Here is an 18063-nt window from a genome sequence, read left to right on the forward strand (position 1 = left end):
CAAATCACACCTCATTGTACAAAGTGCCTCTGTCAGACCCCGCTACCTGTTGGCACTGCAGCTGATCTCTCCCTTTCTTACTAAAAAGGAATGGTTGCCCTCACCTCTAAGGCAGGCTGAGCCAATGAAACTTCTCTCATCTGTTCAGGTCTGACATAGAATAAAATTGTGACCTATGAAATACAGAGGGTGCCAGAAAAATTGTATATATATTAAGAATGGAAAAACTGTATTAAAATGGTAATACTCAATATATACTGATAATGTTTGTTATCTTACATATTGTATCTCTCTTGTAATTGCAGAATTCAAACGTCACTGAGTACTACAATTTTAATACAGATTTTTTTTTTTCCTTTCTTAAGATGTGTATACATTTGAGGGGCACATTCTTCATGTATGGGAGTGAATTGCCAGGTTCCTGAAGGGGATTTTACATCTGTTAACAATAAGCTTAAGACAGCTCCAAGTCTTGCAATAAGTAGCAAAACCAATTTCAGAAGCACGGTGAAAAATATCTGAGGACAAAGGCAACTCTTAGGTGAGAAATAACCTGGAAACTGGGTGTGAATTTGGAATGATTGTCTAAATTGTGCCTTAAATTGGGTCCTCTTCCCTTCCTCTGAATGATAATAGTACAAAAGTACTTACTGAACACAATCACAGAATTACAATTGCTTTAAAAAATTATTTTTCAAATTAGTAGATGCTTTAGTAGAGAAAATTATATTCAATTTGTGAAATGAGTTGCTCCAGGAGGTAGGATATTATCTCTCACTTTCTTCTATAAGTTTTTTAGGAAAAATAATAAAATTTATCTGACATTTCTGGTTTTGCAAGAACACCTGGGCAGCATCCATCTCCCTTCTTCTGGGCAGAGAAAGTAGAAAACGTGTTTTAGAAAATGAAAGGTTAACCTAGAGAAGCTCAGGAGAGAAGATGGAAGAAAAGAAGTACCTGTGTCTTTAAGACAGCTTTGAGTTACTTTTCATAAGAGCATTAATAAAGGAGTTGGCAGATGTGGCTCCTATGATAGAGTCACACAGGAGAAGAGCATGTGGCCAAGACATAGCTGAAGAATCACAGGTACAGGGACAAAAAGGATTCCTGTTCCTGCTCTATAGCTGCTGATGGGGCTGAGACCATGGTTTCCTGGTGCTTTCTTTCCATTCAAGGGTGCTGACAATTCTTCTCTGTTGATTTTCTTTCTGTTAACTTACATTGCTTCCTAAAATGTTTTGATGACTCCAAGTGTGGCTATTGTATAAATGACCTTTGCATAAACTAATGGTTCCCCAACTTAAAAATACATGGTCAATCCAACTTTTTATAAACCCATGGAACAAATGGGCACTTTATGGGAAAACCACATAGAGAATGGCAGTTTCATTATCACTACACACTCTATCAATGGCCATGTGGTTACCTGGATTAAATTAACTCAAGAAACTTCACTTTTGAACAGTACTCCAAGGCAGGCTTTGTGGTTAATTTTCTACTAGTATTAATTGAAAATAGGACCAAGTCCCCTAACTCAATGCCCATTCTCCAGGACCTGGAGTTTGAAAGATATCTACCTTTTGGACTTCCACTTACACACACAAGATATTCAGATGGGACTGTTCATACATGAAAGCTATAGTATGATTTGTTTGATTGAATCTCTTCAGATGCATGGTTAATTGGAGGAGAGGGAAGAGCTAATTTTAGAAGTAGATAAAGCAACACCAATATCATTTGCCCAGACATGAATAAATCAGACAAGTTTGATGCTTATAAGGTCAAATGTAGAGTAAAATGGTGTTCTCACAATTTATTATGCTCAGTAACCAGATAAATTTTAAAAGAAGGTATTTATGCATTTAAAACAAAGTCTCTGGTTAAGGAGGTTATTCAACCACTAGTGTATTAAAACTTACGTTAAAATTCTAAAGTTGGCAAAGCTGTCTTTGCTCTCCAGACACCATTGTGCGTCCTTTCTCAGACCCCCACCCTTCCCTCTCTCCACTTGTGGGTAGTGTGTGACATTTTCCTTGCTCCAGCTCACTCTTTCCCTTTTGTTATTTTCTCCTCTAAGTCTTTATTCACATTCAATTTTCTGGGGCTGGTAACAGATCAAAGCAGCACATTTGTTCTGGAAAGTCCTTTATTTAAAGGAGAGGATGTGGAGGCCCAAGGAGCAGGACAGTGATGGAGGAGAGATACATGCAACATCCCTGAAATCAAATTTATAGGTGTTAATAAAGTGCATAAAATTTGCCTCTTCGGTTAAAGGTGTATTTATATGCTTTCAGTTCATAACTTTTACCTCCAGTCTTATTATTAATGCATTCTGATAAAGCTCAGACAAGAAAGTAAATTTGCATCACAGTGTGAAGATGAGGAAATATGAGCCCTCAAGATGATTGTTGCAGGTATTAGCAACCACCTGCCAGCTACCTCAGGACCTAAACGAAGTGTTTTAATTTGAAATTTTATGACGATCGGTATATTTTGGACCCAGGCTGTAGACAGAAACTGGAGATTCCACATCACTATGGTCTGTGTTCACAAGGAAGTCACCTATTCTCTCCACTTAGACATACACAGTTAAAAGGTTTTAGTTATTATGTCTCCTAAATAGCTAAATAAATGACTGCAGAACCATACGGCCATGAGGAAACTAATTTTTCATTGTAAATTTTGCAGTTTACAGTATTACCTAGTGCATCTTATATTTGAGAACCATATTTTCATATGGTTTTCTGAATCTTTCTTTCTCTCTCATACACATAATTTAAATAAATTTAAATAAATACCAGAAACATATTTTTCTTATTATTTAGAATCACTCTTCATTTAAAAATCGGCTTTAAGTAGATGCAGTAAATCTGTCATGAGAAAAGCTTCTGACAAGCCCAATCAAATAAAGCCAATTAAATTTTAAATTCCTCAATAGGGCTCAACTTTTGAGCTAGGAATTTCTTGACTTGAAGCCAAGGTTGTTCTGGTTTTATCAAAATCAGTACCATTATAACAATGTCAATAAAGATATTTTTGTTAAACGTTAGCACAGCCCATCAATCAGAAGGAGATTTTAAATGTATTGGCTAGAAGGTTTATCTCATTACTAAATAATAAGTGTGTATTTTGGAAGAAGGACTGTGATTTGTGTACATGTGAGCATGTGTGTGAACAGCTGTATTTTGTATCTTGTCTTACTTTATTTAGAACATTAGAGGAAGTAGCAATGATGTTTATGTACTTCACAGTACTATAATTATTATATTTATAGTGGTTATCATTAAAAAAGTCCATAATGAGTATAACTTCAATGCATCACTATGTAACACAGGCCACACCACAGTTTCCATTTTATAGTTATTAAAATCTGGATATAGGAAAGATTATTTATTAAGGTCACTGAAAGATCTGGGGGACTTCACACACTGTCAGGGGTCCAGGAAAAGCAAAGTGTGTAGCTCAACACATTCCTACTAGATTAAAATTTTTAATTTATCTTCAATATTGACATGGAAGAAGCCCAAGTGCCCATCGACCCATGAATGGATCAATAAATTGTGGTATATGTACACCATGGAATACTATGCAGCCATAAAGAAAAAAGGAGACTTTACCTCCTTCATGTTTACATGGATGGAGCTGGAAAATATTCTTCTTAGCAAAGTATCTCAAGAATGGAAGCAAAAGTATCCAATGTACTCCACCCTACTATGAAACTGATAGTTAGCTATCACAGGAAAGCTATAACCCAAGTTAAGCCCAAGAATACAGGGAAAGGGGAGAGGGAGGGGAGCGGATGGGGGAAGATGAGTCAAGGGAAGGGTAATGTTGGGATCATGCCTATGATCTATCCTATAAGGGTACATGTGAATCTCTCTAAATGTGGAATATAAATGTCTTAACACAATAACTATGAGAATGACATGAAGGCTCTGTTGGCCAATTGGATGAGAATGTTTCAAATTGCATATGGAAACAGCACACTGTACCCCATGATAGTATTAATGTGACAACTATGATTTAATAAAAAAAGATATACATTGAGGGATATATTTTAGTAAGTAGAGATGCTGAGACAGATGCTGGGGAAATGAAAATATTATAATGAGTTCTACTCCTCAGTATAGATTGTAGAGATAGGCATATAAATATATATAAAACGAACAAAACACCCACATACCCACACAGGGTAATGTGATCACAACCATGAGAGAGGCGTGTACAAGGAGATGATTCCATGGCAGATGTTTTCTGGGAAGTCGGAGAGGAAGGATGTGATACAGTGTTTAGTCCTTTAGGTGGTAGGAGGTTGCAAAGGAAAGAAGGTGGGTCTGAGCATAGATCTGGACAGAGAGCATAGTGTGCCTGAAGTCAGAGGGATAAACACCAGCGATCCATGGACCAAGGCAGGGCAAAGGATCTAGAGATGGGGTCTGAAAGCTGAGCAAAGGATAAGTTGGTAGAGGATCTGGCTCACCATAGTAAATAGCATAAAGTTTATTTTAAAGGTAATGATGACAACTAATTGCAAAGATCCCACAGTGAGGTATTGGGAAATTATTGGAGTAGGCACTAAAACGTTCTAGGGATAGAATAGAATCTGTGGAGTTAGACAAGGAAAAGTGGGCTCAAGTGATGGCAAAGAGGTAGACTCAGGTGATGATAAAGAGGGACTTAGGAATTGAGAGAAGAATTTGAGTGACATGTAATTTGGGGTCTAAACCAAGATAGTTGTGAGAAGGCATATGGGGTGTTCCACTAATAATTATACCAGAAGGAAAAGCATAACCTGAACCATCCGGGACTGTAGTCATCCTGATGATAGGAGGGTGAAGAGTGACAGGTCACACTTGCAGGTCCTTGCCTCCTGCAGGACCAGGGTGACTAGAAGATAGAAGCCTTGACTATGGCCTCAGGAACATAAGAAGCTGGACAGCTACCTAATCCATTAATACTCATAGGAGCTTTTACATATTAAAAGATTTGTTCTAGAGAACTGTAATGCTTTAATTCCAAATAATTGATTTATAATGGTTGCCTGCTCTCCAATCCAGATCCATGCAGTCAGAATTGTTAGGGATGGAACCTGTACATTAATATATTTAAGAATCTCCTCAGATGTTTTTAACATACAGCCTGTGTTAGGTATCATTGACTTAGAACACAAATTTCTTGGAAAAATTATTTATTCTCCAAATTTTTTTATATCTGTTCAAACTCTTAATGCATTATTTTATATTTGGTAGAGTTGCAACATTGTTTTCAGCCATTGTTTGGTCAGCAAGGCATTGAGTCCCCTTAAATGAATACATAATATTGGCATATTAATTGTGTGTATGCAAATGTGTAGTGTTAGGACACTTGAAAGAAAATTCTTGTAAGTGGTTAAGCAGACCTTTACATAACCTTATTTGCACCATTAATTTGTTTAGCGAACTCTTTTTCATAGATAGGACAACCCCCCCCCGTTTTGAATTATAACAGTGTCCATATTAGAGAGAGTCCAAATTAATGAGTTTTCACAGAGCAGATTGTTGAGCTGTCAAGACCACAATGCTGATAGTGTTAATGCAGGGCTTTTTAATCTCAGGGAATAAATGAAGTTTTCCTAGATGGTAGCTGATCTATAAGATATTTGTGTTTCATACTGCTAATAAATGTTCATTAAAACATGTTTCATTATTAATTATACAGACTAGCATTCAAAGCTCTAGTAAATTTCATCCCTATTATAATAAAAGTATTTAATTACAGAAGTTCAGTAGTAAAGCTTATTTTTGTAAAGCAGTTTTATTAGGTATGTCATATGGCTTAAAACCCCCAGAAGCAGCCTGCACAATGCATCAAGACTGTTTAAAAATACTGGAGTTGAGATTATGTGATATCTGATCTCAAATTTACGATTACCACATTTTATTATAGTTTATCTAGCATTAGTCTTGTTAAAGCATGATGAACTGGCCATTGGTATTGAATAAATGATAGGCATCATCTATTCTGTGACTCTTGTGCCTATACATCATCTGTGGTTATCTGAAGTTATATCTTGGCCACACATTGTTAAGCCATGGTAAATCATGCCTGCCCAGAATGAAAATCGTGTCTGGGCATCTGGCTGCTTCTACATGGTAAGAATCTCTTCTAAGAAATGAACTCTTGAGATGGTAACTACTGTACATTGAATAAACTTGAAGTTTACTGTATTGATTACAATTTTGTGTTCATAAGATACATTGACAGTTTTGAGTTAGAGAAAACTGAGCTTCCATTAGTTAAATAAGCGTCTCTAAATAACTTTGCACTGCAAAATTAAGCAAGCAGATACAGGCAAAATCAACAAGGGAAACACCAGTCTGTACCGTGCTTGACAGATTCAGATTTGGAAACCATGCCTCTGCTACTTGCAGTCCTGGGACTTTGGTCATGGTATTTTATTTTACCTGTAGGGGTCAGTTTTCTTATATGTATACTGGACAAGTCCAGTAGGTCTCACTGGACTGTCTCTTGACAGGACGAAGCCACCACGGAGTCTGGCACCCAAGAAGGTGTTAATTTCCTGACTTCCATATAAAAGCTGCATATCTCAACACGTGGACCCATCTGCTTTCCCTTGAATCTCAGCTGCCATTCCCAATTTTCACTGAGATCATGTTTTAGATTTATTACTTGTTCCTGAATGGCACCGTAAGAGAAAATGCTTCTGATGATGTTTGGGAATGCTGGGAAGGCTTGCCTACTGAGTTAGCAAATTCCCCATTTTTTGAGGTGGTACTCAGGATAACACCAATCCACTGCAGAGAATATTAGGGGAGATACTCATAAATAAGCTGAAACTTTTATCTAGGGGAGTTCTAACTTCTCTTCGTATCTGAGATTCTATAGTACTGTTTTCTTGATTTCTGGAATAAGATGGAACATTTGGTAAAACTTAGTCTGACCCACTAGCCTAAATATCCTTGAGGACAGAAAGAAGGTCTCATTTACCTTGTGTTTCTTATACTCATGATGAAGCCAGATACCCAAAATTTAAGAAAACGTCCACCTTTTACAATTGAGAGCCCCTAAAACATAGAGTGGTAAAGTAAGTTGCCCGTCCTCTACAAACTTACTTATAGAATCCAGAATCATCACTGTGGGGCATGATAGAATCCTTGGGCTTCCTCGCCCACAGGGCCACAAGAAGGCCCCATGTTTTCCTTATATAGCCATAACTGTGCACAACGGTGTCATGTTTATACGACAACTGGTTGAACATCGCATGACTACTGCGTGACTACTGTTTGACATTCTGCCACTACTGTTCCTCTTGGATATATAAGTGCATGGGACCTTCCGCTTGTATGGACTTCCAATGCCTGCTCACCAGCCACTGTGAGCTGAATGAAGGCATGGCATACCTGCACTCAGCTCAACAATGCTTTGGCTTGAATGCAGTATCTGGTTTGAACCTACCAGGTTTCAGTCTCCTTCATTATCCCCACCTGGTGTATGGTGTGTGTGTATATATATATAAAGGGGCAGTCGAGTGTTGAGTTATCTACACTCATAGATACACTCTACGTAGATACACTCGTATCTACACTCTAACACACCTGTTAGAGGCACACATTGACTATTTAAGATGTTATTTTTTTACTCTAGTTTATCTGGTCCTCAGTGCTTAATTCTAAGGAATTCTCAGTGCTTAATTCTGAGGCTTCATTCTAATATGTGTGTGAGAGTGTGTGTTGAACAGATTTGTTGACCTTTCTGGAAGCAAAGTGTAGGTATTTTTTTTCTTTTCTTTTTTCTAAGTTTCAAAAGTTTCCCCACTTGATTTTAGTTTGTTGAAAAAATATACTACTGTTTATCTGTCTCTCAGGTGTCACAGAAGCAAGGTAATGTAAAAGAAAAAATAAAGGAGAGTATTTTCTTTCAATAAAGCTACATCAATTTTGCCAAAATGCTATGTTAAATTTCTGTTCTTTAAACTGAAGTATATGTTACTATAAATCTTGAGGTCTGTTTTTGTTTTTTCCTGTTTTGGCTCTAGGGGAGAGATACTTTTAGACATAAGCCTTGGCTATGAGTGGCTTGCTTCAGACACAGTGGAAATAATTAGCAAGAATACGTATCCAACAAGAGGATTAGGCGTGTATATGAGTAAGAATAACTTCTGCGATGGCATGATAAAAATGATAGCCAATCGAACTGCATACATCAGGGCATAAACTGATCACCACCCAGGGTCCGAAAGATGTCTCCCCTCCTGGTATAATATTGTACAATTAAGCAAATTTGGGAGTTGTATGCTATCTTTTAAAACATTCATTATCATCTAGTCTCAAGAAACAAACTCCTTGTTCTTGATTATCTTCCCCTCAGCATTTCCAATGACCTTAAATACTCGAGGTTGGTGCTGAAATATACTGTGTCCCTGCTACCACAGACATTTCCAACAAGTGTCCCATGAGCATCCTGTTTCGGCCACTCCCATGAACAGTGGTATGGAGCCTTCTACTCTCTTGAGTTTGTTCTTTTTATGGCCAATAATACTCATGGAGCAGATGTATAGCCAAAGTTTGGTATCTAACTTTCTGGCTAAAGGTTGGTATAAATTTGCCTTTATTTCTTCCTTCATGCATGCTATGTGTTATATAATTTAAAATATTAGTTTATTAATTATTTAATGATGACTTACTATGTGGAAGATATTTTTCTAAGTGCTGAGATTGTTGCAATAAATGAAACAAACAATTTGCCTCATGGAGAAGACAAATAATTTGAGGACAATTAAAAGTGCCAAAACAAACAGAAATTGACTAGACAATGGAAGTAAAAATAGACCATTCATTCTGGCTTTCCATAATGGATCCAACAAGTAGACAGAAAAATTGTCAAAGAAATAGAAAACTTGAGCAATACTATGGCTAACTAGACCTAACAGATTTCTACAAAAACTCTCCACCCAACAATAGCGGACTATACTCTCCTCAAGGGCACAGGGAATATCCTCCATGGTAGACGCTATGCTAGACCATATAACAAACCTCAATACATTCAAAAGGATAGAAGTAATACAAAATATGTTCTGTTAGCACAATGGAGTAACATTAGACATCAAAAACAAAAAGAAATAGAAGAAAATTATGATATATGGAAATTCACATATTCCTAAACAGTCAATGGCTAATGAAAAAATTAAACAAATTTGAAAGTACTTTTAAATAAATAGAAATGCTCCACAAAATATCAAAAATTACCAGATGCAACTAAAATAATGTGTACAGGGAAATTGATAGCTGTACAGACTATGTTAAAATAGAAGAAAAGTCTCAAATCTGTCCACTTTAAGACCATGGAAAAAGAAGGAAAAATAAGTTTAAAGGAGGAAGATGAAAGGAAATAGTGAAGATTAGAGTGGGCATTAATGAAATAGAAAACAACAAAGAAAATCAATGGAACTAAAAGCTGGTTCTTCAAAAAGTTCAGCAACATTGACAAACCTTTAGCTAGATTGATCAGAAAAAGAGAAAAGACTCAAATTACTACACTCAGAAATTTAAAAAGGCACAGTGTGCTCGACCTTACAGAAATAAAAAGGGATTGTAAAGGAATACTACAGATAATTGGATGCCAAAGAATCAGATAACTTAAATGAAATGAATAGATTCCTAGGAAGACAACAACCTGCCAAAATAGACAATCTGAATATACTGTTAGCAGCAGCTGCGTGGAAGTTTTCCAAGTTCTTAGTGATCTTTGGGAGAAAAGGATGTCAGGACACACCACATAAGCCAAGTCTTCTTCATTGGAAGACTAAAGTACGAAAGTAGCATCTCAAGAGAAGAGAACAGGCAGGATCAAGATAGCACTGGGAGGAAGTGGGCTTTGGTCTTTTGAAGTCTTACGATGAAAGGGAGCAATATTCAAGACTATGTACTTGGATTTTACTGGGAATTTGGGTAGTAATTTCTATAATAGGGTTTCCTAACATTCTATAATAGGGTTTCCTAACATTTTCATACTTTGTATGATTGTTTCAGAACTGTCAGTGATTTTAAAGGCAGAGAAATGTTAAAACCATACTATAAATGATATTACAATTAATCAAAGTTCATGTAAGATGACAAGTGGTAGCTCAAGACAGCTGAAGCCAGTTTTTACTTATGGTTATGAGCCTCCCTAGTTAGCTTCTGCCTGAGGGTTGTTTACTTTAAAACTTGCGCCCAATCTTCAAACCTCTGTATCTCTTCTGAGCATAGTCTCCTACTCTAACACCAATAAAAAGAAGTGAATTACTAATAAAAAAAAAATTATCCACAAAAATTGTCAGACTCATATAGCTCTATAGATGGATGCTACACAACTCTGAAGAAGAATGAATAATTCTTCACAAACTTTTCCAAAAATTAGCAAAGGATAAAACACTGAAATTCATTTTAAGAGACCAGTTTAACCCCACCATCAAACTAGACACACACAAAAAAAATTACAGACTGATTATCTCCCAAGAATATGGGCTTAAAAATTCTCAACAAAATACTAACAAACTCTTTCCAACAATATATAAAAAGAATTATACACCATGTCCAAATAAGATTTTTTCCATAGTGCACAATTGAATTAACATCAAAAAAATACATTAATGTAATATGCCATATCCATAGAATAAAAAATGCAATGGAAAAACACATGATCATCTTAACATGCAGGCAAAACATTTGGCAAAACTAAGTGCCATTTTGTGAGAAAAACAAAACAAACTAGGAATACAAGGGAACATTATCAAACTGGCAAAGAATAGTTTCAACAAAGAACACAAAAGTAGCATCATACTCAGGAAAGGTGAGATGCTTTTTCCCTGAGATTAGGAAAGAACTGTATTTGCTCTCAACACTTCTATTCAACCTCGGAGTAGAGTTTCTGGCCATGACAATTATATAAGAAATATAAATAAAATGTATTCATTGAAAAGGAAGAAGTTGAAAAGGAAAAAGCAAAACCATTTGCACATGACATACTGTTTTACAAAAAACATCCTAAGGAACCCACTTAAAAAACCCTATTATAAACCAGAAAAAGAGTTAATCAAGTTTGCATACTATAAGACTGATATGCAAAGATTATAGTTCTACACAGTCTCAACAAAATTATAAAACTGAAATTAAGACAACAGTTACAGTTACAATAACATCAAAAAAAGAATAAAATATTTAGCTTTAATAAACTTTTGAAAAATAAGTACAAAATGTATACTTTGAAACTTAAAACACGTTGTTAAAGAATGTAAAGATCTTACTAAAGGTAAACTTGTCTCGTGGTCATGGATCAGAAGACTTAATATTATTGAGATGATAATACTCCCCCAACTTATCTATAGATTCAATGAAATTCTTATCAGAATCCCAACTGCCTTCTTTGTAAAAATTGACAAACTAGTTCTATAATTAATATGGAAATCCAGGAAACACAGAATAGCCAAAACAATCTTAAAAAGAAAGACAAAATTGAAAAACTCACACTTCTCAATGTAAAACTTGTAACGAAACAATAATCAAGACAATCTGTAACCAGCATAAGGATAGATATCCAAATCAATGGAATAGCATTGAATTCAGATATACACTGGTTTGACAATTAAGTTAATAAACACATTCTAGAAAAAGTGCTGCATACCCTATTGCTTTCTGGAAAGCTCATCATCATAGCTGTTACCACATTATTCTTGATATCTTGAATGTCACCAAAATGCCTTTCTATCAATATTTTCTTTATCTTAGGTAAAGAGAAAAGACATTAGGGCCCAAATGAGGTGAATAGGGAAAGTGTCACAAAACAGTTACTTGTTTACTGGCTAAAAATCCCCTCATAGACAGTGCTGTGTGAGCTGATGCATTGTTGTGATGCAAGAGTCATGAGGTCTTGGCCAAGATTTTCATTTAACATTTTCCTGTTTCTCTATCAATGTTTACTTGGTCTGCTATGCTTCTCATAGTCAATTGATGATTTTGACACAAAATTTGATGAATCTTTTCAATTTTTTTGTCAGTTCTTCTCTCTACTAGCCACTCTAACCTCTTTTCATCAGTGACACATTCTCTCCCCTTGGGAAAATGTTTAATTCATCTCTGCATAGCTATTTTCTTCATGGAAGCATCTCCATAAACTTGAACAAATGTGTCCCTGATTTAACTTCTACTCCTTGTCAAGTTTCATAAGAAATTGCAATAATAATAATAATAGTCACTACTCAACAAGACACCACCATACATTGACACAAACACAGCTATGAGACACTTATATACCAAAGTTATGACATCTTGCCTAGTTGTTTGTACAGTGCTGCTAATTTAAGTACACAGTGCGAGTTAGCAAACTTAATTATTATTCCTCATAAAGCCACTTGTTTATGACCAACTTATTTTCAAGGGTACTAAGACTGTTAAATGAAAGAATAGTTTTTTCAATAAATGATGCTGGGACAAGTGGATAGCTACAGGGCAGAATAAAGTTGAACCCTTCCCTTACACCATAGCAAATATTAATGCAAATGCATCAAAACCCTAAATATAAGAGCAAAATGATAAAACTCAAAAATGTTCAAAATAGGCAATACTATCAAGAAAGAAAATAGATTAATAGTTGCTTATGTTTGGGAAGGGGATGGTGGGGTAATAGGAAGGAAACAGCTAAAGGATACCAAATTTCTGTAAAAAATGAAAATGTTCTAAACTGACGATAGTAGTGGTTGCATGTACCTATGAAAATGCTCAAAAACAAGGACTCACACTTTAAATGGGTGAATTGTAAGGTATGTGGATATGTGATTACATCTCAACAAAGCTATTTTTTTTTTCTTTTGAGACAGAGTCTCACTTTGTCACCCTTGGTAGAGTGCCATGGCATCATAGCTAACAGCAACCTCAGACTCTTGGGCTCAAGTGATTTTCTTGCCTCAGCCTCTTGAGTAGCTGGGACTATAGGTACTTGCCACAATATCTGGCTATTTTTAAAGAGAGAGTCTCACCCTAGCTCAGGCTGGTCTCGAACTCATGAGCTTAAGTGAACTTACCTGCTTTGGTCTCCCAGCGTGCTGAAAGTCCAGGGGTGAGCCACCATATCCAGGCCAAAGCTATTTATTATTTTTTTTAATTTAGCCCACAAATTAAAAATATATATATTGGATAAGGTTACAGTTTAAACAAATTCAGTTATGGAGATAGGCTGCAATTGTGTGGATGACATACAGGAGTGACTCACTCTGGCACGGTCACATAGAGTGAGGTCCTATTTGTTTGTTTGGGATTCACTGAGAATATAAAAAATCAGGTTACAGTGATTACAGTTGTTAGTAAAGTAAACTTTTGTAATTGTGAACCGCCCCCAAGAGGTGTGCCATACACTATGACCCATATCCCCCTTCCTTCTCCTCTGTCCCCAATCCCTCATTCCCTTACCCCACCCTTGTTTCGATTTTTAATATATGTTTCACTGTCTTCTTACTAGTCAACATAGAAATATTGCTTCTCATTTCTCTTGTCAGGTGTAGTAATTGACTATACTGAAGAATCCATGGAAATACCAGAAAAGAAGAATTAGAGAGTTCTTCTAATAATTAAAGATTAATCTATAATGTTCATTATGATAAAAGTGTAATTCTGACTTATACCATCAACCTACTTCCTCCTCCACCTCTTTCTCTCACTCCCCTCCTTTTTCTATTCATTTTACTTCACCCTTTGCACTTCATATGCCTCCTCCAACTCTCCTTCCCCTTGTCTGCTACTCTTCTAGCCCCTTCTTCACTCCTGTTCTTTTTGACTTCAGTGTCTTCATTTTCAGCATCAAAAAAATGTAGGTAACACACAAACTCAACTACCAGCAGCCAAAATTCCTTTGCTTAATTCACTTTATATATATTTTTTTCTTTTTCAACAAAGTAATTAGGTGACTTGAATTATCTAGATAGTTTCTTATGTACTTCGCCACTGTGTAAAATACAGTCATGGTTATAATCCAGGGCTTCTCACCTTCAACAGAATGGACATTTCATGCTGTACAATTTGTTGCTGAGGTGATCTGTGCTATGAAGTGTAGGATATTAAGCAGTATTCCTATCTATGTGCTCACTAGATGCCAGAACCATTGTCCACTGACAGCCTTGACAATTAATAACATCTCAAGATACTGGCAAATATCCCCTGGAGGGGAAAAGTCCCCCTTTGCTGAGAACCTTTACAAATCAGGCCTTCAAGAAAAAAAATGTTTCTTGATTTGCATACATTGCTTATTAATGTTCTTTGTTTCTTCTAATAGAAGAGCATGGCCAGGTTCAGCTCCTCCTGCCTTCATCCACAGCTACTCCAAAAGCTGAAGTAGAAGGGATGTTTGAACCCACAAATTTGAAACCAGCCTGAGCAATATAGTGATATCTCATCAAAATGATAATAAAATAAAAAAGAAAAGAGGACTTTTGAATAGATCCACCTAAAGCTGAGAGAGGGACAGAAAGATGGCCCATACTTGATTATATACTTATTACAAGACACAGACGCAGTGACCCTCTGAACAGGAGTATTGAAGTGAAAATTCCACTTCAATATTTGGACCATAAGTGATAATTCTGTTCCTTGGCTTTCTTCATGAAAATTCAACAAGAGGCATCTTTTCTTCCTTTGTTTCTGAGTCCTAACACATAGTTAGCACAAATGTCTAGTAGCTTCCTATTTCATTATAGAGCTATCTGGCATTCAACCTTTGAAAGAATTGACACAAATCAGATCAAGATCTCCTGAGATATGCTAAGTATAGCCCATCAGTGGCTTGCCTAAGGACAAATTATGAAGTGGCCCTTAATCTCTCCAGGACTTTATTCCTTGTCTGGCTATGAATGACATCTCCTCCTTTCAGTTTATTTTAATCATCAGGTCAAAAAACATTTACTGGGTACCTCCTTTGCATGTGGCACTATATAAGGCACAAAAAAGTTCAATTAAAGATGGTAAAGAGTGGCTTAAGAACAAGACTTTAAGAGAGTAAAGGAGGCAGGAGAGACCTTACATGTCAGTAGTTCTCTTGTTCCCTGCACCCCCACTTTGTTGTATTAGAATCATGTCCTCAAAACAATTCCTGAGTTTCCAGTTTACCAAGGAAAATGTTGCCTCAATGTTGCCTCAAGGAGGACCTTAACCCTGAGTTATCCCATTTTACCATTCACACTGTTTTGATTAGTAGAAAGTTCTTTCTTTCTGGGAAGACAGTTTAATCTGCACATTTTCCAACTTTTATTCATACTGGACTCTATAGAATAAAGTCCTTCATACAAATATTAACTTTAAACATTTATTGAAGTATTCCCACCCACCCAATTTTTCTTATTTTTTTTTTCATTTTTTCCCATATTGATAAAGGTCCAACCAATTACATCACATTGTTTTAATTAGTTAGGTAAAGTCCAAGTTGTAGTTGAGCCCTTCACCCAGGAGATATGCCAGAGAACCTTGCATTGTACCCCTTAGGTGAGGGATTATCAATTCCTATCCTTATTGCCTTCCCACATAACTGTTGGCCAAATGGCATGATGTGGTGTCCTGTACATTTATTTCATAGATCTCCTTCAGTCTCTAAGGGTGCAGTGTTCAAATTCCAACACAAGACTACCTTAACATCTGACAGTAAATCACAATGTAGCTTAAAACAGCAAATCATTTAAAGCACATGTGCACAGGGTGGGATCCCCTCCAAAAACGTCAGTGCAGAAACTTCCCCACTAATGAACAAAATATAAACCAGAGTTCCCAGAGAAGCAAACCACTTATTTTTCCAGAAGCCCTATAGCTTTTCAGCATGGCCAAATCATCCCTGAGACGGAGATAAATTCTAACCACTAGCATCCGTAGGCACGTGTGTAAGGCCTTGCTATCCCTGAGTGCCATTGTCAAGCCAGGCAGGCAAAATTTGTCCTATGGGTTTGGAGTAGGAAAAGATCAAATGAGTAATATTTCAAACATTTTTTTTTGAATTAAAATGCACGGTTTAGGCCATATTTCAATTATCAGCTTGACATTACTCTTTAAGCAAATGACTAGATTTAACAAGAGAGCTACTACATTTTGAATACATTGATTTTCTGCTTGGTGTAAACTCTAAATAGCCGATTAGAAAGCTGTGAATCAGACAGACTCAGTGTACCTAATACATCCTGCAATATATTACAAACTGGAAACATGTGGATCTTTGAAGGTGAAATGAATTAAAAGCACATGATTGTTACAACTTCAATATACAAATAGTAAGGACATACCGGCTCTTATCTGGCAATTTAAAAAATAGTCCACATTTTGTTATGCACATCAACCTAATGCATAAAACTACGGAGCTTAAAGGTATGAAGATACACAGATTTATTTTCCAAAAATGACTGTGAAATGAAATGAATACTTAATTGAACAGTTTCCAGTTACAGAATATGCTGATGTGGCCCTCCATTATTTCCCTAAGCAGGATATTTCTGCTGCTGTGTCTCTCATTATATCTCGGCATGACACTCTAGCTGTACGCATTGAGCTTGGGTCCCTATTTTATCGATCACAAGAATATCTCATCAGCTTAAATAGTATTCTTTGCATTAAGAATTAGTTGCCTTTTCTTACCTCTACCGCCAGCACTAACAGTGTGACCTTGGAGAAATGGCTTCACCTCTCTGTATCCTGAGTTTCTCTACCTATAAGATATATCAATGAAATGATAGCACGTACCATGTCATTGGGAAGGGTAAAAAGTGATTATAACAGCACAGATGTGTTGTTGCAATTTATAATCTCAGGAAAAGAATCCCTGTCATATTTCTAAACCCCCACCCTTATAAAACACTAATTTTTTTTTTACTGTATTTTTGTTCTGGGGTTTTAAATATTATAACAGAATTGGGAAAGTAGAAGAAGACTTTATCTATTCGATGTGATTATTTAGCATATAAATTGCATTTATTGATGCAAAGCACCTCCCAGTAATTTTTGCAAGCTGTTTTCCTCATACAAATCCAGGTATCAAATGGTCTTTGAGCTCAGCAAACTCAAGGATGGAGGTTTTAAGCCACACACAACAGATAGCAGGATGCAAAGATGGAAGCAAATCTAGAAAGAATATTTGTATCTTCGGCTGCCTTGGAAGGAAAGGAAACATTAGCAATGGGTAGACTCTGACTTTTCTCTTACTTTCACTGGCCTACTCCTGCCATCCTCTCCCACCACTGTCCACTGTCAGATATAATCGCTTTGAGCCAGCTCTTATTTCCCCAGAAGAGCTGGTGAAGTCTTTTCTCCCATCCGATTTTCCTAAACAAGGCCAGACACTCCAGATATATTGGAATCTTTCCACACTACAATACAACTCAGGAAGCTGAAATCATATTGAGATTTTCATGATTTAAGAGGACATACCTATACATAGCAACAACAAGAACAATGATACATTGCCCTTCTTATAAATCGTTTGCATTTTAAAATAGGTAAACAACTTTTAAAATCAGATTTCAAAATCTGGGGAGAAAGAAAGGAACAGTTTTGCTGGATCAGTGAATAAATCTGAATTCTTTAAAATCGTGCTCCCCAGCCACAGGAATTGAGCCTCAGGTGGTAGGTCAGCTCTGATACTGCATTATTAGAAAGGTTAGTTAACAACACAGCCCAGTCCACTTCACCAAGCTCCACTTCAGGAATTAGCCATGCTCTGCTTGGTTGTGTTAGGTTTAAACTGTCTTTTGTTTCAAAGCTAGCTAGAGAAAGTTTCGAGAATATAGCAATGAAAGTGACTGAATGAATGGAAATATTTTCTTTGGGGACATTGTATAATCAGGCTCTTCAGTCTGTAAAAATCAAAGCTGAATAGATTCAAAGTCTACAAGTCTATAAAATTGAAAAGAATAGAGAGAATTGAGATGGGCTTATTCATCAAATTCCAGAACAAAGGGTCTCCTTTGAAGCTGGGAAAAGGAGGATTTAGGATAAATGGAGAGAACTATTTTTTTAACACAGTGGGGGATAAACTTACAGAACTCATTATCCCAACTATTGCTAT

Source organism: Otolemur garnettii, unplaced genomic scaffold, assembly GCF_000181295.1.
Source record: "Otolemur garnettii isolate 467f Iridium unplaced genomic scaffold, OtoGar3 scaffold00012, whole genome shotgun sequence".
In the NCBI taxonomy this organism is placed as follows: Eukaryota; Metazoa; Chordata; class Mammalia; order Primates; family Galagidae; genus Otolemur; species Otolemur garnettii.